This window comes from Triplophysa dalaica, chromosome 3, assembly GCF_015846415.1.
Source record: "Triplophysa dalaica isolate WHDGS20190420 chromosome 3, ASM1584641v1, whole genome shotgun sequence".
Taxonomy (NCBI): Eukaryota; Metazoa; Chordata; class Actinopteri; order Cypriniformes; family Nemacheilidae; genus Triplophysa; species Triplophysa dalaica.
Genome location: NC_079544.1, coordinates 4239033 through 4264273, shown reverse-complemented (window position 1 = coordinate 4264273; position 25241 = coordinate 4239033). Strand labels below are relative to the sequence as shown.

At 36.8% G+C, this 25241-nt stretch overlaps 1 pseudogene; it reads left to right on the top strand.

Annotated features, from left to right (window-relative positions):
* The window catches only part of LOC130416515 (gastrula zinc finger protein XlCGF57.1-like), a 78303-nt pseudogene extending 53313 nt beyond the window's left edge, over positions 1-24990 (top strand).
* The last annotated feature ends 251 nt before the right edge of the window (positions 24991-25241 follow it).

The window sequence follows — 25241 nt, the reverse complement described above, 5'->3', positions numbered from 1 at the left end:
TACAGGTGACAATGGGCAATTCAGAAAGCATTCAGACATTCTGACAAAAACAAAAAGCTTTTATCATCTTAATTTACACATCAATAAATGTAGTCAGATAGAAAATGTTTTGCTAATAGCAGAAAGTCAATGGTTGTAACAGAGAGACTGTTCTGTACTGGATTACTGACTAGAAGTGATAGGAGGATTTTTCTCACTTGACTCAGAATAACTGTATGATGTGTTTAGAGCTACTAAAGAAACTAAACTGGAATTTTATTTCCGTATGCTCATAGATGTAAAGTACTGACATTTTCATGAAAACAACTTCATAAAATATATTATTATTTTCATGAAATGAAGTTTTTTAATTATTTAAACTTCACCATCACATTCAGTGTTTTGATTCATTAAAACAACCAACCATTTTATCCTGAAATTACCATATACTGTACACTGTAAAAATGAATCATTGGTCTTGTAAATTCCATTAAAAAAATGTATGTGATGAATAAAAATAGTGTGTATATTTCATTAATGAAACTGTGGTTTAGTGTATGATAAATAATATTGAGGAGATTTCACTAATAAAAACAAGATTCTCTTTTTAATTTAAGGAAATGTCCTCAATTTTGTAGCTTGTTTTGAAGAACAAAATAAAGCTGAAATAAGCTACATATTCCTTTAAGAGAACTGGTTCAATTAATTATTTATTTGGACACCTTTTGAAATTGAACGGCATCGCAGGTTGAGGAGCATAGTGTTAAGTGTTTTGAAGGGGCTACCATCCTAACATCAAAGCTACTGATACAATATCAATAGTTTGTTCTTTTCAGTTATTTTGTTTAGTCCTGAAAAGGATTATAATTGTATTTCTGTGTTGTCCCAGACTTAATTCAAAGTCTTGTTTTTTAATATGCATACACTATGGAAGTTCAAGATGTTCAGTTGTTTGTGTATTTATAAATTTATTAAGAAATGTGACCCAGGTGTTTGTTTATTTATATACAGAAGACGCGAGTGTGTGAAAGCAGAATGGCGCATGATGAACCGCTCTCTCCCGTTTCATACCGCACGCGTAAGCAGCGCGTGCTCGCGCCGCCTACGCTCTACTTAACGCGTGCGGTATGGTAAGGTCGGGCGTGATCATTTGGGGTGGGTGGGGCAGAAAAAAATAAACAACGGATCCATCAAACATGGGAGCAAGCTATACACTTGGTGGCGGTACTAAGGACTGAACGGTATTAAGGACATTAAACAAACAAGATGAAGAAGATGTTAATTTCACGCGCTGTGGCGTTTTGTCAGACCGGTTTATAATCACATAAAGAGGTAAGCCATATTTAGGTTTTAAGTTTATTATTATGGCTTAAATGATCTATTTCAGAATATAACAGTTAGTTCAGGAGCGTCGCCATGAGCTAATTATTTGCAGAGATGGGAACAAGTCACATATGGCCAAGTCCAAGCAAGTCTCAAGTCTTAACTATCAAGTCTCGAGTCAAGTCTCGAGTCACAGTTTAGACAAATCAAGCAAGTCAAGTCAAGTCAAGGGTTCACCCTAAGCAAGTCAAGTCAAGTCCTGATAAGTTTCAAGTCAAGTCAAGTCGCAGTACTAAAATAAACAGAGGTTAATTTTTTAGATACATGTTTATTTTTGCACAGAAAAGATGAACTTATATACATACATTATGTATCTTATTCACATTGCTATATATGAATTATATGCATATCTGTGCAACATTAATATCTGAAAATAAAAGTGTTGCTTACACAAAAGAAATCCAGTCTGAAATGTATAATAAAATCTAATTCAATTTAATTGCAACATCTACACAGAAATGGAAATACTTGTATCTGAGAGAATGCATTTATACAGGCTATGAAGCTTATAAACTAAGAATTGTGATTGAAAACTTGACTATTGTATGTTTTAAGTATATGATGCTGTAATACTTGTGCTGTCCATTAATGTGAACAGTAGGCCTATAGGGAATTTGCATCTATTGATGGGAATCCCGGATCATTTTATTGACCTCGGTATTGAATCTTGTTTATCAAAATGAACGAATCTTTTTCATTTCGGTAGAATATAAATAAAATGTATGTTAATATAGCCCAGTGATGAAGTTATGATGCTTAATCGTCATCTCTGCGGTGGACACGCAGTATGCACGTTTCATACGTAATATATAATCTGAGAATATTTGTTTTCTATTTGAACTGGTTTCATTATTTTACAGCACAAAACGTTTTGCTGTTGTTGTGAGTATAAATTTTTTTTAGACATTTAACAGATTCGAACTATGAAATTATTCTCGTCAGTATGACCGAAAAGTTTTTAAAGAGTTTTTTTAAGTTCAAGTGATCTCACCGGCGCGTCCATGTTAGCCAGTCATGCAGTATATAAGCGAGCTGCTATTCAGTTTCCACACGCAGTCAACACAAACACTTGAACATGCGCACATTTAATATAGACATTCGCCTACATGTAATACAGAGAAGCCCTTCTTTATTTTAAGATGATTTTAATGTTTTAAGAACATAACAATTCGGGCTACGCCATTATAGCCAGATTCCCCAATTCATCACCTTATGAGATGAGATGTAGGCCTACCAGTGATGATCGATTATCACTTTTCTAATGATAAAAAACAACCAAAGCAAAATTATGACAAACAGAAACGATTAATTCATTATATTAGTAATCGTTTTATTACACTGACTATAAAGAAATTACTTTGTAACCTTTCCTTGTGGTTCTTATAATGTCGGATGAAATTCGACGTTGTGGTTGTCGCGTCAGAAATCCTCGCGTTGCATGCTCTGCATCTGGCAAATAATGTTTTATTTTCACGGTCCAGTTCAAAGTCCTTATAGCCAAACGTGACTGTGGAGCTCGACTGTTGTCCGCCATTGTAACGGCCACAACTGTTTCAAGCCGCCAGGCGCATGCGCAGTTTCCTCTCTATCGTAACTGCTCTACAGTAATTGGCTGTTTCACCTTGTTTGGCGCGGTTTGAGTTGAGCAGCGTTAAAGGCACAGGCGCTGTAGTGCTGCCGAGTCACAATAATTATTTTAGGTAATTTCATTACTTTACAAAGTTCAAGTCATTGTCGAGTCTTCCATTTAAAGTCAAGTAAAGTCTCAAGTCACCTGCTCTCAAGTCAAAGTCAAGTCAAGTCATTTTCTTACTTCAATCAAGCAAGTCGCAAGTCCTGAAAATTGTGACTCGAGTCAGACTCGAGTCAAGTCATGTGACTCGAGTCCCCCACCTCTGATTATTTGTACCAGGTTTAACATGTTCGGTGGAGAAAATGAAATCGAGTTTCATATCTGCATAAAGTTTTGTTAAGACCATTGGTAAGCTTCTAATGGGGAATACTGTGGATTGAACTTTTTAAAACTATTCAAATTATGTTGCGATGTAATATTGCAATAATTTGCAATAAATTGGCAAATTTGTTGCTGTCTTTTGGTTATTAAAAATGAGTGAACAGTTTCTTGGAAAACCAAAACATGAAACGTTTAAAATCTTTTCATTATGATTGTGATTACTTCAAACTGAAGCAGTCAGAGTTGTTTTAAATGAGACAACACAACAATTAGGATACTAGTCGGAAGGCACAAATATCTATTTTAATTTGGTATCGCTTGGCTTTGTGTTTACAATCAAGTGCAGGTAAACAGATTCTTCTTTTGATGTCTGTGGTTCAAATACCTTAATTAACTGAAATTATAACTATTTAAAGGCTTTAATTAAATATGCTTATAATTGTACAAAAACGTTAAAATTGTGACATCTTTATATTTAAGAGGTGTGTCTACCTCTTCAAGCTATGTTGTACAATTTATAATATGTAACTTTTTTATTTACGTTTTTTATTCTCTGAATACACCCTCTTTCATTGTTGAAACTTTTCTAGAGCTATGTTATTGTGACTTTGTGTCCACTAAAACATCATATTATTATGTTAAAGTTAAACTAAGATGGTAAACTTAAAGTTGCCATATCATTTTAAACTAAAAAATATGGACATCCAACGCAGTATAGAGATAGACCATATACAACGACTCATGTAATGTTTGTTTTACAGTGTGACAACGGAGATGTGCAGCGAGATATACTGCAGCACATAATGAAAATTGCCATCTGCAAAGGAGATCATCAGGAGGACATCAGCATCATCTTGGAGGGGGTGCAAGTCATGACTGGCTTGGGCAATATGGCTAGAGCCTGTGCTGTTCTTCTTGGCCTCACATGCACTAAACCTCACCTAACCGAAAAAACTGAAGAACACATTTTAGGCCTTTCAAAAGCTGCTCTTGAACTCGATGTGTGCAAGTTGTCCGGCAAATTACTATCACTTAAAAACAAACTCCTCATGACTTAGATTGACAGACAACGCATTGTACCAAGTTCTGTTGAAAACAGGAATAAGCGTTTGAGATTGGTCTACATGGTTTTGTTACATCACGTTTGTTACATCACGCCCACGGAGGGCGTCGGGTTTGGTGACCACACGATCACATCTCTGCTCTTTGCGGATGATGTCATCGTGCTGGCCCCATCAGACCAGGACCTTCAGCATGCACTGGGACGGTTTGCAGCCGAGTGTGAAGCGGCGGGGATGAGAATCAGCACCTCCAAATCTGAGGCCATGGTTCTCAGCCGGAAAAGGGTGGCTTGCTCACTTCAGGTAGGTGGAGAGTTCCTGTCTCAAGTGGAGGAGTTCAAGTATCTGGGGGTCTTGTTCACGAGTGATGGAAGGATGGAGCGGGAGATTGACAGACGGATCGGTGCAGCTTCTGCAGTAATGCAGTCGCTGTACCGGTCTGTCGTGGTGAAGAAGGAGCTGAGCCGCAAAGCGAAGCTCTCGATTTACCGGTCAATCTACGTTCCTACTCTCACCTATGGTCATGAGCTGTGGGTCATGACCGAAAGAACAAGATCCCGGATACAGGCGGCCGAAATGAGCTTTCTCCGCAGGGTGGCCGGGCGATCCCTTAGAGATAGGGTGAGAAGCTCGGTCACTCGGGAGGAGCTCAGAGTAGATCCGCTACTCCTCCACATCGAGAGGGGCCAGCTGAGGTGGCTCGGGCATCTTTTCCGGATGCCCCCTGGACGCCTTCCCGGTAAGGTGTTCCGGGCATGTCCCACCGGGAGAAGACCCCGGGGAAGACCTAGGACACGCTGGAGGGACTATGTCTCCCGGCTGGCCTGGGAACGCCTCGGTGTCCCCCCGGAAGAGCTGGAGGAAGTGGCTAGGGAGAGGGAAGTCTGGGCATCCCTGCTTAGACTGCTGCCCCCGCGACCCGGCCCCGGATAAGCGGTAGAAAATGGATGGATGGATGGATAAACGCTCCATTGCCGAATTAAGTTAAACAGAAACATTCAGAACACATCATATCATAACATACATACAGTGAACAAACCTGTTTAAAAGAAGGTCTTGTTATCCATCAGGTCTCACAGTCTCGTTGTCCGTGTCTAGTGTTGTGTTTGTCCTGATGATTTAAATCAGTTCGTCTTCTCTTTTAAACACAAACAGACAGACACCTCTGATTATATATTCACTAGCTGGATCGGGACTAACAATCTTATTTGTTTACCCCGGGGGCGGGGCTAGAGAGTGGCCGCGCGGATCACTTTGCACATCGCGATATTTCAACATGGGATCTGTGAGAACCATAGATATTTATAAAAAGAAGCCGCAGTCAAGCGCTCGAGGCAAGTAGACGAATCCGCCATCTTGGAACGCTCCACTGACGTCACTCACAGTTTGCCAGAATTTCCCGCGCAAACACTATCCAGCTATAGCTGCTAAAACCACGGGGATGGAAATTCCCGAAAAATTTAAAATCCTTTCGTTGCGGTCACGTTTAGTTTAGCAGATATAATGTTAGACTTGTTTACACAACAATAGATATTTTTTTATAATCATACAAAGTAAAATTGCTCACACCATTCCATGACGGACGACCTTCAGCAGCCCTTAGACACAGATGTATGTAACAACAGAAGAGCAAACAGTGAATCTACAGTGAAATGTAGATAAAGTGATATCATGACATCTCTTGACTTTGTTGCCACCTATTAGCCGTTTACGTAAGATTAACATTTTATTTTTCCAACATTGCTGCTGAAGTATTTGGCACATTGTACATCCCTAGACAGCATTGTTATTAAATAAAACAATTTGTCAGGACGGGATCCCATGTTTCATGTAGGGAGAGATTTTGGGCCTTGTGGAATGATGTACTCTCTCTCTGAGTCTCATCTGTGTTTCCAGCCCTTTCGTCTCTTGTTCGTTATTGCTTGTTAATTTGTTCATGACCCGCATCTGTCCCCTCTTGACTTTGATCCCATATTGACCTTGTGTCTCTTGTCTTGTGCTGGTTCATTGCCTCTGTTTGTGTCATGTGGTCGAGTTCTTGTACCATGGTGTTGTATTATTAGTCTAGTTTATTGTAGTTTTATGACAAGTGTTAGTATAAGTCCAAGTGTAGTTAGTTCCTGTTTCCATGTTTTTTTTATGTTACCCCCGTGTGGGTGTTTGTTTTGTATTTACATTTTAGTAAAAGTTTTTTTTAAACCCCTTATCTGCGGTCTGCAGTTTGGTCCTTTGTTCATGTCTCACTGAAAGTCCTGACACAATTATGGAAGTCAAGAATGTTTCTATGTGAAACTTTTTCCACATTAAAAGACATGTGAATTTCATGAATGATTAAAGATGGGAAACAACAACTGTTCACAAGGTACTTTAATGGGCGCTGCATTCACACAGGTGACAATGGGCCAATACAGAAAGCATTCAGGCATTCTGACAAAACAAAAAGCTTTTATCATAATTTACACATCTATAAATGTAGTCAGATAGAAACTGTTTTGCTAATAGCAGAAAGTCAATGGTTGTGACAGAGAGACTGTTCTGTACTGGATTACTGACTAGAAGTGATAGGAGGATTTTTCTCATCTGACTCAGAATAACTGTATGATGTGTTTAAAGATACTGAAGAAACTAAACTGGTATTTTATTTTCTTATGCTCGTAGATGTAAAGTACTGACATTTTCATGAAAACAACTTCATCAAATATATTATGATTTACATGAAATTAAGTTTTTTAATTATTTAAACTTCACCATCACATTCAGGACCTGTGATTGAAGCTTAGTGTTTGGATTCATTGAAACAACCAAACATGTTATCCTGAAATAACCATATACTGTAGGTTTATATAAGTCCCAAGAGTCTTGTTTCTCCTTCTATCCCAATAGGTGGATTCAATTCAATTAAAGTTTATTTATATAGCGCTTTTCACAATGTGTGTTGTTTCAAAGCAGCTTTACAGGGGCAAACAGGAATAACAGAAAAGGTAAAACACAGCACAGTGCATGGTGTTTATACAACGAGTAAGATCATTCTAATAAATAATATCTAATTTCGAATTAAATAAATAAATGAATGAATGCAGTCTCCCGGTGAGCAGGCCAACACTGCCCTGCTGGTGCGAGGAACCCAAACTCCAATGATTGATTAATGGAGAAAAAAAACCTCGGGAGAAACCAGGCTCAACCGGGAGGGCCAGATCCCCTCTGACGTGTCTTAGCTGCACTCAGACTGCTGACATGTGATTTAAGCTTAGCATTTAATACCAAACATTGTAACTTCAGCATTAATAAGACAAATAGTCCGTCTTTGCTCTTGGTTGGGGGTGTATTGGTCTGAGATGGTCCGATGGTCATATTTCTCTTGGTTTGTGGTGGAATAGCCTTAGATCGAGCTGGGATGGTCAGTCAGTCTGCAGCTGTAGCTGGCGTTATCTCAAATTTGGGATGGGCATCTGTCGGTCATCTGGACATGGTGGAACTTCTTCCTACCTCGTTATGGGCATCCCGAGGCAGAGGCGGAAAGAGAATAAAGAGAATAATTAGCGTAGCTGCTGTTCATTAACTATGCATTAAGTGAAAGCTTGGCTGAAAAGATGTGTCTTTAATCTAGATTTAAATTGGGAGAGTGTGTATGACCCTCGAATAGTATCTGGAATGATATTCCAGCGTTAAGGCATGAATAAGCTTTGCTGCATCAGCAACACATAAAATATTTCGTAATTTGGCAACATTTCTAAGGTGGAAGAAGGCTGTTTTTGTGATATTTGAGATGTGATTTTTAAATGACAGGTTGCAGTCTAATATAGCGCCTAGGTCTTTAACTGTATTTGTTGGAGTAACAGGGCATCTTTCAATTTGTAGGTTGTAGTCAGAGATATTCTGATTACTTTATTCTGGTGCTATAAGTAATATTTCTGTTTTGCTAGAGTTTAAAAGGAGGAAATTATTAGTCATCCAATGTTTTATGTCTTCGATGCACTCTGCCAGTTTGGATAGCTTAAAGGAATCATCTGGTCTTGATGAGATATATAGCTGAGTATCATCTGCGTAACAGTGGAAGCTAATTCCATGTTTTCTAATAATGTTGCCGAGGGGCAGCATGTATATGGAGAAAAGCAGGGGTCCTAAAACCAGTCCCTGAGGTAATCCATAATTTACTTGCGTAAGATTTGACGATTTCCCATTTAAATGGACATATTGATATCTGTCTGTTAAGTAAGATCTGAACCATTTTAGTGCCTGTTCCTGAATACCGGTATAATTGTGTAAACAATCTAATAGCATTTTATGGTCTACAGTATCGAAAGCAGCACTAAGGTCAAGCAGGACTAAGAGTGAGATTTTACCTTTATCTGATGCAATAAGAAGGTCATTTGTAATTCTAACAAGCGCAGTTTCAGTGCTGTGATGCGGTCTAAAGCCAAACTGAAACTTTTTATGCATGTCATTATTTTGTAGGAAGGTACAGAACTGAGTGGACACTACTTTTTCTAGTATTTTAGACAAATTGAACATTTACAGTAAGTGTTTTAGAAAGGAAAACAGCTGTACTAAGAAATGATAAAAAGATTGGAACACAAAGAAAGTGAACATAAACCCGTCTTATACAGTTTTTGTAGAGTGTTCAGTGTTGTTGTGTTTTCTTATCATGAAGTCTGATGCTCATATGTGCTTGAGGTGGAGTAGATTTGATGATTTATCTAGAGAACCCAATAATAAGCACTGAAACTATGATGTTGATCCAGACGTCTGCTTATACCAGTGAAGACTATTAGCTGATCCATCATATGTACAGGACAGAGTGATTTTGTGTCCTTCTGTTATAGACACAGATGCAAATTCTGAATAAGATTTACATTAGCTTCACCTATAAATAATAACAGAGGAGTAAAAAAATCAAACAATAATCAATTAAACTTGGGACTGAAAATAGAGCTTTGCATTTCTGTACTTCAAAATATGTATAATAGCACTTTAGGATAAATATTAAAACAGAAGAGATGAGTAACATCATTTTTCAATTTACTTAACATGTGCTCTAAACATGTTTAACTGCATCTTAAGATTCTGTGATGTTCGGATCTCTAAAACTGATGCTACCAATTGTACACAGCATCACTGTACTTACAGAAGAGACTAACATCGTTTCCCTCTTGAACAATTTTTTTCTGATTCATGAGAGGTTTAACATTCTGAAGAGTGTATCCTGGCTAACACAACATGATAAAATCATATTAGAAAACATGGTGTGACAGTACATGGTTATATTAAACTAGGTATTATAAATAATTCTGGTGTGAAATTATTATTTTAACAGCGATTGGAATTAAAACATCCCTAATGTGATATAATTTAAGGTAGATCAAATGTAAGTGATTAGAACAAAGCTCATTTACTTTAAAATACTAGGAAGAATCTACATATTCCATCTTTAGGGGTGCGGTTTCCCGGACTGAGTTTAGTTTTATTCAGGACTAGGCTTTAGGTAAATTCGGACTTTAAATACTTTTAACAAACATGCCTTACTGCCACAGCTGTATAAGGGAATGAGGCACAGAAATTTTTGACACGAAAATAAAACACTCCAACTTATCTCCGCCTTTGACCAATGCAAAAGTGTTTTTATTAATGATTATAAACAAAGAAAGAGTCAAGAGCCCAACTACAGAAAACACTGATCACAATACCGCTGGGTAGTTGAAATTTGAACGGATGCAAACGTTATATTTTTCAATGGCATTGACAAATCCATTTTTTTACATGATTCAATGTTTTTCATCTGCTCTCTTGCTGTCTGGGCTTTCTTCAAGATGAAGTCTCCTGTGAATTTTTAGGCTTCCCTCTGTTTTGAATTTCTTTCCACACTCAACACATGCGTGTGGGATTTGTTCAGTGTGAATCGTCATGTGGGTCTTAAGATTGCATTTCTGTATGAAACTCTTTCCACACTCAGTACATGTGTACGGCCGCTCTCCAGTGTGAACTCTCATGTGATAACCCAGACCGGATTTCTGTCCGAAACTCTTTCCACACTGAGGACAAGTGTATGGACGCTCTCCTGTGTGAGTTCTCATGTGCAGTTTGTGAGATTTCTTCTCTATGAAACTCTTTCCGCACTCACTGCACACAAACGGACGCTTTCCAGTGTGAATTCTCATGTGCGCTTCAAAATTTCCTTTGTATCTGAATCTCTTTCTACACTGAAGACATGTGTATGGACGCTCTCCTGTGTGAATTCTCATATGCAGTGTATGAGATGTCTTCCTCAAAAAACTCTTTCCGCACTCACTGCACCTGTACGGCCGCTCTCCAGTGTGAGCTCTCATGTGATAATCCAGACCGGATTTCTGTCCGTAACTCTTTCCACACTGAAGACAAGTGTATGGGCTTTGTCCTGTGTGAATTAACATGTGGGCTGTGAGGCCAAATTTGCTCGTGTAACTCTTTCCACACTGAGGACATGTGTAAGGGCGCTCTCCAGTGTGAATCATCATGTGCAAATCATGAGCTTTCTTCTCCCTGAAACTCTTCCCGCACACACTGCAAGTGTACGGGCGCTCTCCGGTGTGAATTCTCATGTGCACTTCAAAATTTCCTTTGTATGTGAAACTCTTTCCGCACTGAAGACATGTGTATGGACGCTCTCCTGTGTGAATTCTCATGTGCAGTTTATGATTTTTCTTCTCTCTGAAACTCTTTCCGCATTCACTGCACATATACGGACGCTCTCCAGTGTGAATTCTCATGTGCGCATTAAAATTTCCTTTGTGTGTGAAACTCTTTCCACACTGAGGACATGTGTGTGGACACTCTTTAGTGTGAATTGCAAGTTTCTTTTTGTTTGGGAAGCATTTTTCACATCGAGGACAGATGACAGACTTTTCTTTGTTATGGATTCTCATGTGCGTCGTGAGGTGTCCTTTGCTGTCGAATCTTTTCGGACAAGTAGAGCAAGTAAAACATTTGCTTGCTTGTATTTTTTGCTTCCTTGATGATCCTGATGTTTCTTCCAGTTCCATTAGGTCTAAAATGAAACACATATAATTTTGCGACTGGTTTGTAAAACTGTAGTGATATTACTTTACTGTTTCTTACAAATCATCAATGAAGATTAGAGAACAAACACCAACCTCTGTGTTCCTCACTTTCTTCATTTATCATTCCAGATGTGTCTGTATCAGTCATGTTGAAGTGGCTCCTTCACTTGTAGAATAACAGGAATTATTTCTGTATTCAAATCACAATGTGGTTTGGATAAACAGATCTGTCAAATTCAGTAAACAAATTAATATTTTTTATAATAATTTTAAAAAAAAGTATATATACACAATACTATTTTCTACTATGGTGGTCAATGGTGCCCCAGCACTGTAACTTGTTAACATTTCTTCAAATATCTTATTTTGTGTTGAGCAGAGCAAAGTAATTGATATAGATATGTAACCAGTAAATAAGTAAATAATGACAGAATGTTTATTTTTGGGTGAACTACCCCTTAAAAGAGTCCAATCTCTTTCTTTACAACCTCTTCTTTGCTTATTGTCCCAACAAAGTTAATCTTCACAAGGTCAATCATATCTGCATAACACTATGAAGGGTTTAATCTTGGTATCAAATTGATTTATACATTTTATGGAAAGCTATAGAGGTAATGGGTTTTGTTGTTTGTGTAGTTAAAGTGTATTACATTTTACTTCGAGTAAACGCCCCATTGCAGAAGTAAGTTAAACAGAAACATTCAGAGCACATCATATCACATTCATAACATACATACAGTGAACAAACCTGTTTAAAAGAAGGTCTTGTTATCCATCAGGTCTCACAGTCTCGTTGTCCGTGTCTAGTGTTGTGTTTGTCCTGATGATTTAAATCAGTTCGTCTTCTCTTTTAAACACAAACAGACAGACACCTCTGATTATATATTCACTAGCTGGATCGGGACTAACAATCTTATTGGTTTACCCCGGGGGCGGGGCTAGAGAATGGCCGCATGGATCTCTTTGCACATCGCGATATTTCCACACGTGATCTGCGAGGACCATATATATATATAAAAAACAAGACAATACTTTGGCAATATAGATGTATAATATTTATCATTCCAATAAATCACGAATCTTCATGTCAGACAAAGAATGTTTATCTTAGAAGGAATCCCCTCTTCCACATATAGCCATCAATGTATTCAGTGAGATTAAAACTTCACACTTCATTTACGTGGGCTTGTATTCAATTAAATCTAACATTAAATTACTCAGAAATGTTGTTGCAAGTCCCTAGAAACCATTGTTATTAAATAAAACAAATATGGACGTCAAGAATGTTTTTGTGTGATACTCTTTCCACAATAAAAGACATGTAAAGTTCATGAATAATCAAAGATGATAAACAACAACTGTTCACAAGGTACTTTAATGGACGCTGCATTCACACAGGTGACAATGGGCAATTCAGAAAGCATTCAGACATTCTGACAAAAACAAAAAGCTTTTATCATCTTAATTTACACATCAATAAATGTAGTCAGATAGAAAATGTTTTGCTAATAGCAGAAAGTCAATGGTTGTAACAGAGAGACTGTTCTGTACTGGATTACTGACTAGAAGTGATAGGAGGATTTTTCTCACTTGACTCAGAATAACTGTATGATGTGTTTAGAGATCCTGAAGTAAAACTAAACTGGAATTTTATTTCCGTATGCTCATAGATGTAAAGTACTGACATTTTCATGAAAACAACTTCATAAAATATATTATTATTTTCATGAAATGAAGTTTTTTAATTATTTAAACTTCACCATCACATTCAGTGTTTTGATTCATTAAAACAACCAACCATTTTATCCTGAAATTACCATATACTGTACACTGTAAAAATGAATCATTGGTCTTGTAAATTCCATTAAAAAAATGTATGTGATGAATAAAAATAGTGTGTATATTTCATTAATGAAACTGTGGTTTAGTGTATGATAAATAATATTGAGGAGATTTCACTAATAAAAACAAGATTCTCTTTTTAATTTAAGGAAATGTCCTCAATTTTGTAGCTTGTTTTGAAGAACAAAATAAAGCTGAAATAAGCTACATATTCCTTTAAGAGAACTGGTTCAATTAATTATTTATTTGGACACCTTTTGAAATTGAACGGCATCGCAGGTTGAGGAGCATAGTGTTAAGTGTTTTGAAGGGGCTACCATCCTAACATCAAAGCTACTGATACAATATCAATAGTTTGTTCTTTTCAGTTATTTTGTTTAGTCCTGAAAAGGATTATAATTGTATTTCTGTGTTGTCCCAGACTTAATTCAAAGTCTTGTTTTTTAATATGCATACACTATGGAAGTTCAAGATGTTCAGTTGTTTGTGTATTTATAAATTTATTAAGAAATGTGACCCAGGTGTTTGTTTATTTATATACAGAAGACGCGAGTGTGTGAAAGCAGAATGGCGCATGATGAACCGCTCTCTCCCGTTTCATACCGCACGCGTAAGCAGCGCGTGCTCGCGCCGCCTACGCTCTACTTAACGCGTGCGGTATGGTAAGGTCGGGCGTGATCATTTGGGGTGGGTGGGGCAGAAAAAAATAAACAACGGATCCATCAAACATGGGAGCAAGCTATACACTTGGTGGCGGTACTAAGGACTGAACGGTATTAAGGACATTAAACAAACAAGATGAAGAAGATGTTAATTTCACGCGCTGTGGCGTTTTGTCAGACCGGTTTATAATCACATAAAGAGGTAAGCCATATTTAGGTTTTAAGTTTATTATTATGGCTTAAATGATCTATTTCAGAATATAACAGTTAGTTCAGGAGCGTCGCCATGAGCTAATTATTTGCAGAGATGGGAACAAGTCACATATGGCCAAGTCCAAGCAAGTCTCAAGTCTTAACTATCAAGTCTCGAGTCAAGTCTCGAGTCACAGTTTAGACAAATCAAGCAAGTCAAGTCAAGTCAAGGGTTCACCCTAAGCAAGTCAAGTCAAGTCCTGATAAGTTTCAAGTCAAGTCAAGTCGCAGTACTAAAATAAACAGAGGTTAATTTTTTAGATACATGTTTATTTTTGCACAGAAAAGATGAACTTATATACATACATTATGTATCTTATTCACATTGCTATATATGAATTATATGCATATCTGTGCAACATTAATATCTGAAAATAAAAGTGTTGCTTACACAAAAGAAATCCAGTCTGAAATGTATAATAAAATCTAATTCAATTTAATTGCAACATCTACACAGAAATGGAAATACTTGTATCTGAGAGAATGCATTTATACAGGCTATGAAGCTTATAAACTAAGAATTGTGATTGAAAACTTGACTATTGTATGTTTTAAGTATATGATGCTGTAATACTTGTGCTGTCCATTAATGTGAACAGTAGGCCTATAGGGAATTTGCATCTATTGATGGGAATCCCGGATCATTTTATTGACTTCGGTATTGAATCTTGTTTATCAAAATGAACGAATCTTTTTCATTTCGGTAGAATATAAATAAAATGTATGTTAATATAGCCCAGTGATGAAGTTATGATGCTTAATCGTCATCTCTGCGGTGGACACGCAGTATGCACGTTTCATACGTAATATATAATCTGAGAATATTTGTTTTCTATTTGAACTGGTTTCATTATTTTACAGCACAAAACGTTTTGCTGTTGTTGTGAGTATAAAATTTTTTTAGACATTTAACAGATTCGAACTATGAAATTATTCTCGTCAGTATGACCGAAAAGTTTTTAAAGAGTTTTTTTAAGTTCAAGTGATCTCACCGGCGCGTCCATGTTAGCCAGTCATGCAGTATATAAGAGAGCTGCTATTCAGTTTCCACACGCAGTCAACACAAACACTTGAACATGCGCACATTTAATATAGACATTCGCCTACATGTAATACAGAGAAGCCCTTCTTTATTTTAAGATGATTTTAATGTTTTAAGAACATAACAATTCGGGCTACGCCATTATAGCCAGATTCCCCAATTCATCACCTTATGAGATGAGATGTAGGCCTACCAGTGCTGGTCGATTATCACTTTTCTAATGATAAAAAACAACCAAAGCAAAATTATGACAAACAGAAACGATTAATTCATTATATTAGTAATCGTTTTATTACACTGACTATAAAGAAATTATTTTGTAACCTTTCCTTGTGGTTCTTATAATGTCGGATGAAATTCGACGTTGTGGTTGTCGCGTCAGAAATCCTCGCGTTGCATGCTCTGCATCTGGCAAATAATGTTTTATTTTCACGGTCCAGTTCAAAGTCCTTATAGCCAAACGTGACTGTGGAGCTCGACTGTTGTCCGCCATTGTAACGGCCACAACTGTTTCAAGCCGCCAGGCGCATGCGCAGTTTCCTCTCTATCGTAACTGCTCTACAGTAATTGGCTGTTTCACCTTGTTTGGCGCGGTTTGAGTTGAGCAGCGTTAAAGGCACAGGCGCTGTAGTGCTGCCGAGTCACAATAATTATTTTAGGTAATTTCATTACTTTACAAAGTTCAAGTCATTGTCGAGTCTTCCATTTAAAGTCAAGTAAAGTCTCAAGTCACCTGCTCTCAAGTCAAAGTCAAGTCAAGTCATTTTCTTACTTCAATCAAGCAAGTCGCAAGTCCTGAAAATTGTGACTCGAGTCAGACTCGAGTCAAGTCATGTGACTCGAGTCCCCCACCTCTGATTATTTGTACCAGGTTTAACATGTTCGGTGGAGAAAATGAAATCGAGTTTCATATCTGCATAAAGTTTTGTTAAGACCATCGGTAAGCTTCTAATGGGGAATACTGTGGATTGAACTTTTTAAAACTATTCAAATTATGTTGCGATGTAATATTGCAATAATTTGCAATAAATTGGCAAATTTGTTGCTGTCTTTTGGTTATTAAAAATGAGTGAACAGTTTCTTGGAAAACCAAAACATGAAACGTTTAAAATCTTTTCATTATGATTGTGATTACTTCAAACTGAAGCAGTCAGAGTTGTTTTAAATGAGACAACACAACAATTAGGATACTAGTCGGAAGGCACAAATATCTATTTTAATTTGGTATCGCTTGGCTTTGTGTTTACAATCAAGTGCAGGTAAACAGATTCTTCTTTTGATGTCTGTGGTTCAAATACCTTAATTAACTGAAATTATAACTATTTAAAGGCTTTAATTAAATATGCTTATAATTGTACAAAAACGTTAAAATTGTGACATCTTTATATTTAAGAGGTGTGTCTACCTCTTCAAGCTATGTTGTACAATTTCTAATATGTAACTTTTTTATTTACGTTTTTTATTCTCTGAATACACCCTCTTTCATTGTTGAAACTGTTCTAGAGCTATGTTATTGTGACTTTGTGTCCACTAAAACATCATATTATTATGTTAAAGTTAAACTAAGATGGTAAACTTAAAGTTGCCATATCATTTTAAACTAAAAAATATGGACATCCAACGCAGTATAGAGATAGACCGTATACAACGACTCATGTAATGTTTGTTTTACAGTGTGACAACGGAGATGTGCAGCGAGATATACTGCAGCACATAATGAAAATTGCCATCTGCAAAGGAGATCATCAGGAGGACATCAGCATCATCTTGGAGGGGGTGCAAGTCATGACTGGCTTGGGCAATATGGCTAGAGCCTGTGCTGTTCTTCTTGGCCTCACATGCACTAAACCTCACCTAACCGAAAAAACTGAAGAACACATTTTAGGCCTTTCAAAAGCTGCTCTTGAACTCGATGTGTGCAAGTTGTCCGGCAAATTACTATCACTTAAAAACAAACTCCTCATGACTTAGATTGACAGACAACGCATTGTACCAAGTTCTGTTGAAAACAGGAATAAGCGTTTGAGATTGGTCTACATGGTTTTGTTACATCACGTTTTGCTACAAGTTGTTATAAAAAATCCCGAATGTGAAACTTTCCCACACGTTTGTGGAACAAAAAGACCATTTTCACTTATCTTGAAAATTGAAGTTCTATTGGTTTAAGTCTTAAAACTGCTTTGACGACTGGTAGTAGATTTTATTTTAAAGTCATTTTCGTCAATCCAAATGAGGAAATTTTACTAACCTTACTTGTGAGACAAATAAAGCACATTGTGCAGTTTATGAGTTTTCTTCTCCCTGAAACTCTTTCCGCACACACTGCAAGTGTACGGACGCTCTCCTGTGTGAATACTCATGTGCACTTCAAAACTTTCTTTGTATGTGAATCTCTTTCCACACTTAAGACAAGTGTGTGGACCCTCCGCAGTGTGAATTATCATGTGCCCTGTGAGCACCCTGTTTCTGTATAAAACTCTTGCCACACTGAGGAAAAGTGTACGGGCGCTCGCAGTGTGAATTCTCATGTGCACTTCAAAATTTCCTTTGTGTGTAAAACTCTTTCCACACTGAAGACATGTGTGTGGACACTCTTTAGTGTGAATTGCAAGTGTTTCTTTGTTTGGGAAGCATTTTTCACATCGAGGACAGATGACAGACTTTTCTCTGTTATGGATTCTCATGTGTGTTGTGAGGTGTCCTTTGCTGTCGAATCTTTTCCCACAATGAGAGCAAGTAAAACATTTGTCTTCTTGTATTTTTTGCTTCCTTGATGATCCTGATGTTTCTTCCAGTTCCATTAGGTCTAAAATGAAATCAATATATTTTTGCGACTGGTTAGTTTTTTTCCTGTCCTTCTCCTATTAAGAGCATACAATCTTTATAAAACTGTAGTGATATTACTTTTATGTTTCTTACAAATCATTAATGAAGATTAGAGAACAAACACCAACCTCTGTGATCCTCAGTATCTTCATTTATCATTCCAGATGTGTCTGTATCAGTCATGTTCAAGTGGCTCCTTCACTTGTAGAATAACAGGAATTATTTCTGTAATCCAATCTCTATATGGTATGGAGAATCAGATCTGTCAAATTTTTTAAAATATAAAATATATATATATTTATACAAATAACATATACAATACTGTTTTCTATTGTAGTCAATGGTGCCCCAGAACTGAAACTTGTTAACATTACTTCAAATATCTTTGCTTATTGTCCCAACAAAGTTAATCTTCACAAATTCAATCATATCTGCATAACACTATGAAGGGTTTAAGCTTGGTATCAAATTGCTTTATACATTTTATGGAAAGCTATAGAGGTAATGGGTTTTGTTGTTTGTGTAGTTAAAGTGTATTTTATTTTATTTCGAGTAAACGCCCCATTGCAGAAGTAAGTGAGACAGAAACATTAAGAGCACATCATATTACATTCATAACATACATACAGTGAACAATCCTGTTTAAAAGAAGGTCTTGTTATCCATCAGGTCTCACAGTCTAGTTGTCCGTGTCTAGTGTCGTGTTTGTCCTGATGATTTAAATCAGTTCATCTTCTCTTTAAAACACAAACAGACAGACACCTCTGTTTATATATTCACTAACTGGATCGGGACTAACAATCTTATTGGTTTACCCCGGGGGCGGGGCTAGAGAATGGCCGCATGGATCTCTTTGCACATCGCGATATTTCCACACGTGATCTGCGAGGACCATATATATATATATATATAACAAGAAAATGCTTTAGCAATACAGATGTATAATATTTTTCATTCTAATAAAGCACGAATCTTCATGTCAGACAAAGAATGTTTAGCTCAGAAGGAAACCCCTCTTCCACTTAGCCAGCAATGTATTCAGTGAGAAGAAAACTACTATTTAAGTTGAAATGTTGCATCAGGACTGAGCGCTCTATCCCAAAGGGACGGAACTAGAGGATGACAGGCGGCCATATTCCTTCACCCCATTGGATGCTCCGCTAACTTTCGGACAACAAACCTTCAGACCTTTTCACATGTGACCTGTGAGGACTAAATAGTGACTAAACATCACTAAATAAAGAGCAGCATTTTTACAATTCTGTACTCTGCAATGGAATTGCTGCATGAAGGTTTCGTAGGTTTTTGTACAGTGTACATGTGTTTCCTGTTACTGTGGGCCTCAGAGCACAATAATACACTGCAGAATCTCTCACTGCTGTGGAAGATATTTCAAGTGTAACACGATTCTTAGCTTTATGAAGTGTGATTGACAGACGCTCATGAGGTGGATTGGCTTCTGTCACATATTCAGAAGATTCATCAATCATTACTAGAAACTCCAGACTGAATCCTGGTTTTCGGTGGTACCAGAACAAAGATTCTACTGATCCAGAATATGAATAACATTTTCCTTTATATTTATTCAATTATTTTGCTAACAAAGATGAAGAGTGTATCAGAGAAGCTGTTTTGTCGTGATAAAATCTCTAAACATTCAAGAGGAGGCGATCAAAGACGATTTTAAAAACTATAATCCTTACGCCTGACATTCAATCTTTCATTCTGTTGTGTTGGCAAAACATGTGGATCTTTTTACTTTTGTTGGTTTCACAGCCTGTCGGTGAGAGTGTTTTATAATAATACCTAATTTTAATATAACCATGTACCGTTACATCATGTACTTCATTACAATCGAAAATGATTTTATCATGTTGTGTTTGCCAGGATACACTGTTGTGAATGTAATAACCTCTTTTGAATCAGAAAAACATGTTCAAGAGGGAAACGATGTTAGTCTCTTCTGTAAGTACAGTGATGCTGTGTACAATCTACAGTGGTACCGTCAGTTTCAGAGATCCAAACCTGATCTCCTCTTGTCCATCACTGAATCTGAAGATGCAGTTAAAACTGATCCACTGCCACACTGGATATCTGCTGAAGGTTATAAAGACACAAAAGTCGTGAAACTGTAAATCTCTCCTGCTAAAGTAACAGACGTCACACTATTATTGTGCTGTGGTGCCCAGGGTAACAGGAAACAACTTTCTGCTGCATAAAAACTTGCCGTCATTCTGCCATTGTGTGTCTGACTGATGCAGTGGTGAATGGTTTTGTGTATATTGTGATAGAAAAAATCACTGATTTCTTTTGCCCCTTCATGACAATTTAGTCACAACCATAGGGTCACATTTGATCTTACGGTCCATTTAAAAAACAAACATCTTTAGAGCACATATTAAAGAAATAAAAAAATGATGTCACTCTCTCACAATCTCTTCTGTTTTAATTTGTATCTTAAACTTTGGTAAGTGCTATTATACATATTTTGCAGCACAGAAATTCTGCAAATCTTTTTATGCTTTATTTTACAGTCTTTTGTTAATATTTATAGCTAATGTAAATCGTATTCAGAAATGACATCTGTGTCTATAACAGAAGGACACAACATCACTCTGTCCTGTAGGATCAGTTAACAGTCTTCACTGGTATCAGCAGACGTCTGGATCAACATCATAGTTTCAGTACTTATTATTGGGTTCTCTAGATATATCATCAAATCTACTCCACCTCATGCACATATGAGCATCAGACTTCATAATAAGAAAACACAACAACACTGAACACTCTACAAAAACTGTATAAGACGGGTTTATGTTCACTTTCTTTGTGTTCTAATCTTTTTATCATTTCATTATAGTACAGCTGTTTACCTTTCTAAAAACTTACTGCAAATGCTCAACCCATTGGGCTGAAGGCATAAACACGACTTTTGGGTTTTATGGTAATTTCAGGATAAAATGTTTAGTTGTTTCAAAATGTATGAATCCAAACACAATTCAAACACTAAACTTAAATCACAGGCCCTGAATGTGATGTTGAAGTTTAAATAATTGTTATCGATGATAACTGTTTCATTTTCTGATGATAATAATAATGTATTTTATTGAGTTAATTGTTTTTCTGAAAATGTCAGTACTTTGCATCTATGAGCATAACAAATTAAAGTTATCAAGCCCAGAGATAGATTGTTTTCAACTCTCTTCTTCATTTGTTTGTTGAAGTCCAGCCATGTTATGGTCAGTAAAGTGACATTTACAAACAGTTGAAATAGTTTACCTTGTATATCATATTGACATGGTTAGGCAGGCTTTTATATTAATTGATTGGACAAAAATGTCAATACATTACAAATGGGCATAACAAATTAAAAACTCTGATATCTGAATTTTTAAATTATTCCTATAATGTATTTTTCAAAATACAGATTCACCAGCACCAAAAGTGCTGTCAAACACTGGATTGGTTTTATAATTTTCCAGAAGCTGGAGCTCTGAACCATTCCAGTTTAGTTTCTTTAGTATCTTTAAACACATCATACAGTTATTCTGAGTCAGATGAGAAAAATCCTCCTATCACTTCTTGTCAGTAATCCAGTACAGAACAGTCTCTCTGTCACAACCATTGACTTTCTGCTATTAGCAAAACATTTTCTATCTGACTACATTTATAGATGTGTAAATTAAGATGATAAAAGCTTTTTGTTTTTGTCAGAATGCCTGAATGCTTTCTGTATTGCCCATTGTCACCTGTGTCAATGCAGAGTCCATTAAAGTACCTTGTGAACTGTTGTTGTTTGTCATCTTTAATTATTCATGAACTTCACATGTCTGTTAATGTGGAAAGAGTTTCACACAAAAACATTCTTGACGTCCATATTTCTTTTATTTAATAACAATGGTTTCTAGGGACTTGCAACAAAATTTCTGAGTAATTTAATGTTAGATTTAATTGAATACAAGGCCACGTAAATGAATTATTAAGTTTTAATCTCAATGAATACATTGATGGCTATATGTGGAAGAGGGGATTCCTTCTAAGCTAAACATCTTTGTCCGACATGAAGATTCGTGCGTTATTGGAATGACAAATATTATACATCTGTATTGCCGAAGCATTTTCTTGTTATATATATATGGTCCTCACAGATCACATGTGGAAATATCGCGATGTGCAAAGAGATCAGCGCGGCCACTCTCTAGCCCCGCCCCCGGGGTAAACCAATAAGATTGTTAGTCCCGATCCAGTTAGTGAATATATAATCAGAGGTGTCTTTCTGTTTGTGTTTAAAAGAGAAGACGAACTGATTTAAATCATCAGGACAAACACAACACTAGACACGGACAACGAGACTGTGAGACCTGATGGATAACAAGACCTTCTTTTAAACAGGTTTGTTCACTGTATGTATGTTATGAATGTGATATGATGTGTTCTGAATGTTTCTGTCTCACTTACTTCGGCAATGCGGCGCTTACTCGAAATAAAATGTAATACACTTTAACTACACAAACAACAAAACCCGTTACCTGTATAGATTTCATAAACTGTATAAATTATTATTATTTGATTCCAAGATTAAACCCTTCATAGTGTTATGTAGATATGATTGAACTTGTGAAGATTAACTTTGTTGGGCAAGGAAGAGGTTGTAAAGAAAGAGATTGGACTCTTTTAAGAGGTAGTTCACCCAAAATAAACATTCTGTCATCATTTACTTATTTACTGGTTCCATATCTATATCAATTACTTTGCTCTGCTCAACACAAAATAAGATATTTGAAGTAATGTTAACAAGTTACAGTGCTGGGGCACCATTGACTACAATAGAAGAAATTATTACTGTATATGTATATTTTTTATGTTCTGTTAAACGCTATAGTTGAGCCTATAGTAGCCAATGGCGCTGAAAATTGCTGACATTCTTCCAAATATCTTTATATGTGTTTAAAGAAAAAAGTAATTAATTATAATATAATAAATCATAAATATAGTTTATTGTTATATTTAATAATAATAAATCTGATCTGATTGGTCAGATGGTCTAGTCTGCTGTGATTGGTCTATCGTGAATACGGCTCACAAGATACAGTGTTTGTTGGAGAAGAGTGTTTTTTCGGGCAGTCCAAGCAAAACATCGGTGGGGTCCGTAGTGATGCCATGGCAGTTCGCGAATTGAACAAGGGCATGACTTATTTGCGTGGTTCAGAGTCGACTCGCTTTTTTCCAAGCCCATAACTTTGTTATTCATTCACCTTCAGCTTAACAACTTGGCAGACTGCTTAGATTCACACACTGCAGCATTACACAGGGCATAAAAGGTCATTTGCATGATCTCGTATTATGTCCTCTTGAATATATTTATCATTTATATTACTACAAATAAATATTCATTTGTTTACTGAATTCGACAGATCTGTTTCTCCAAACCACATAGAATTGGAATACAGAAATAATTCCTGTTGTTCTACAAGTGAAGGAGCCACTTCAACATGACTGATACAGACACATCTGGAATGATAAATGAAGATAATGAGGATCACAGAGGTTGGTGTTTGTTCATTAATATTCATTATTGATTTGTAAGAAACATTAAAATAATATCACTACAGTTTTATAAAGATTGTATGCTCTTAACATGAGAATGACAGGAAAAAAACTAACCAGTCGCATAAATGTATTGTCTTCATTTTAGACCTAATGGAACTGGAAGAAACATCAGGATCATCAAGGAAGCAAAAAATACAAGCAAGCAAATGTTTTACTTGCTCTCATTGTGGGAAAAGATTTGATAGCAAGGGACACCTCACAACTCACATGAGAATCCATAACAGAGAAAAGTCTGTCATCTGTCCTCGATGTGAAAAATACTTCCCAAACAAAGAAACACTTGCAATTCACACTAAAGAATGTCCACACACATGTCCTCAGTGTGAAAAGAGTTTTACACACAAAGGAAATTTTGAAGCGCACATGAGAATTCACACTGGAGAGCGTCCACACACATGTCCTCAGTGTGGAAAGAGTTACAAGAGCAAAAATGGTCTTACAGCCCACATGATAATTCACACAGGACAAAGCCCATACACTTGTGTTCAGTGTGGAAAGTGTTTCGGACAGAAACGCAATCTGGAGAGACACATGAGAGTTCACACTGGAGAGCGGCCCGTACACATGTATTGAGTGTGGAAAGAGTTTCACACAGGAAGGAAATTTTAAAGTGCACATGAGAATTCACACTGGAGAGCGCCCGTATATGTGCAGTGAGTGCGGAAAGAGTTTCATAGAGAAGACTTATCATAAACTGCATATGAGAATTCACACAGGAGAGCGTCCATACACTTGTCTTCAGTGTGGAAAAAGATTCATATACAAAGAAAGTTTTGAAGCGCACATGAGAATTCACACAGGAGAGCGTCCGTATATGTGCAGTGAGTGTGGAAAGAGTTTCATAGAGAAGAAATCTCATAAACTGCACATGAGGATTCACACTGGAGAGCGCCCGTACACTTGTCCTCAGTGTGGAAATGGTTTCATACGTAAACAAAATCTCACAAAGCACATGAGGATTCACACTGGAGAGCGCCCGTACACTTGTCTTCAGTGTGGAAAGAGTTACACGAGCAAAAATGGTCTTAAAGCCCACATGGTAATTCACACAGGACAAAGCCCATACATGTGTCTTCTGTGTGGAAAGGGTTACGGAAATAAATCCAGTCTGGATTATCACATGAGAGTTCACACTGGAGAGCGGCCGTACATATGTATTGAGTGTGGAAAGAGTTTCAGACAGAAATGCAATCTTAAAACCCACATGAGGATTCACACTGAAAAAATCCCACACGCATGTGTTGAGTGTGGAAAACAATTTAAAACAGAGGGAAGCCTTAAAATTCACATGAGACTTCATCTTGAAGAAACCCCAGAAAGCAAGAGAGCAGATGAAAACCATTGAATAATGTAAAAAAATGGATTTGTCAATGGTTTGAAAAAATATCACTTTTGCATCCGTACTTAATGTTAAAATTTCAACTATCCAGCGGTATTGTGATCAGTGTTTTCTGTAGTTGGGCTCTTGACTATTTCATTGTTTATTATTATCAATAAAAACACTTTTGCATTGATACAAAAGTTGAGTAAAGTTGGAGTGGTTTATTATTGTGTCAAATATTTCTGTGCCTTATTCCATTATACAGCTGTAGCATT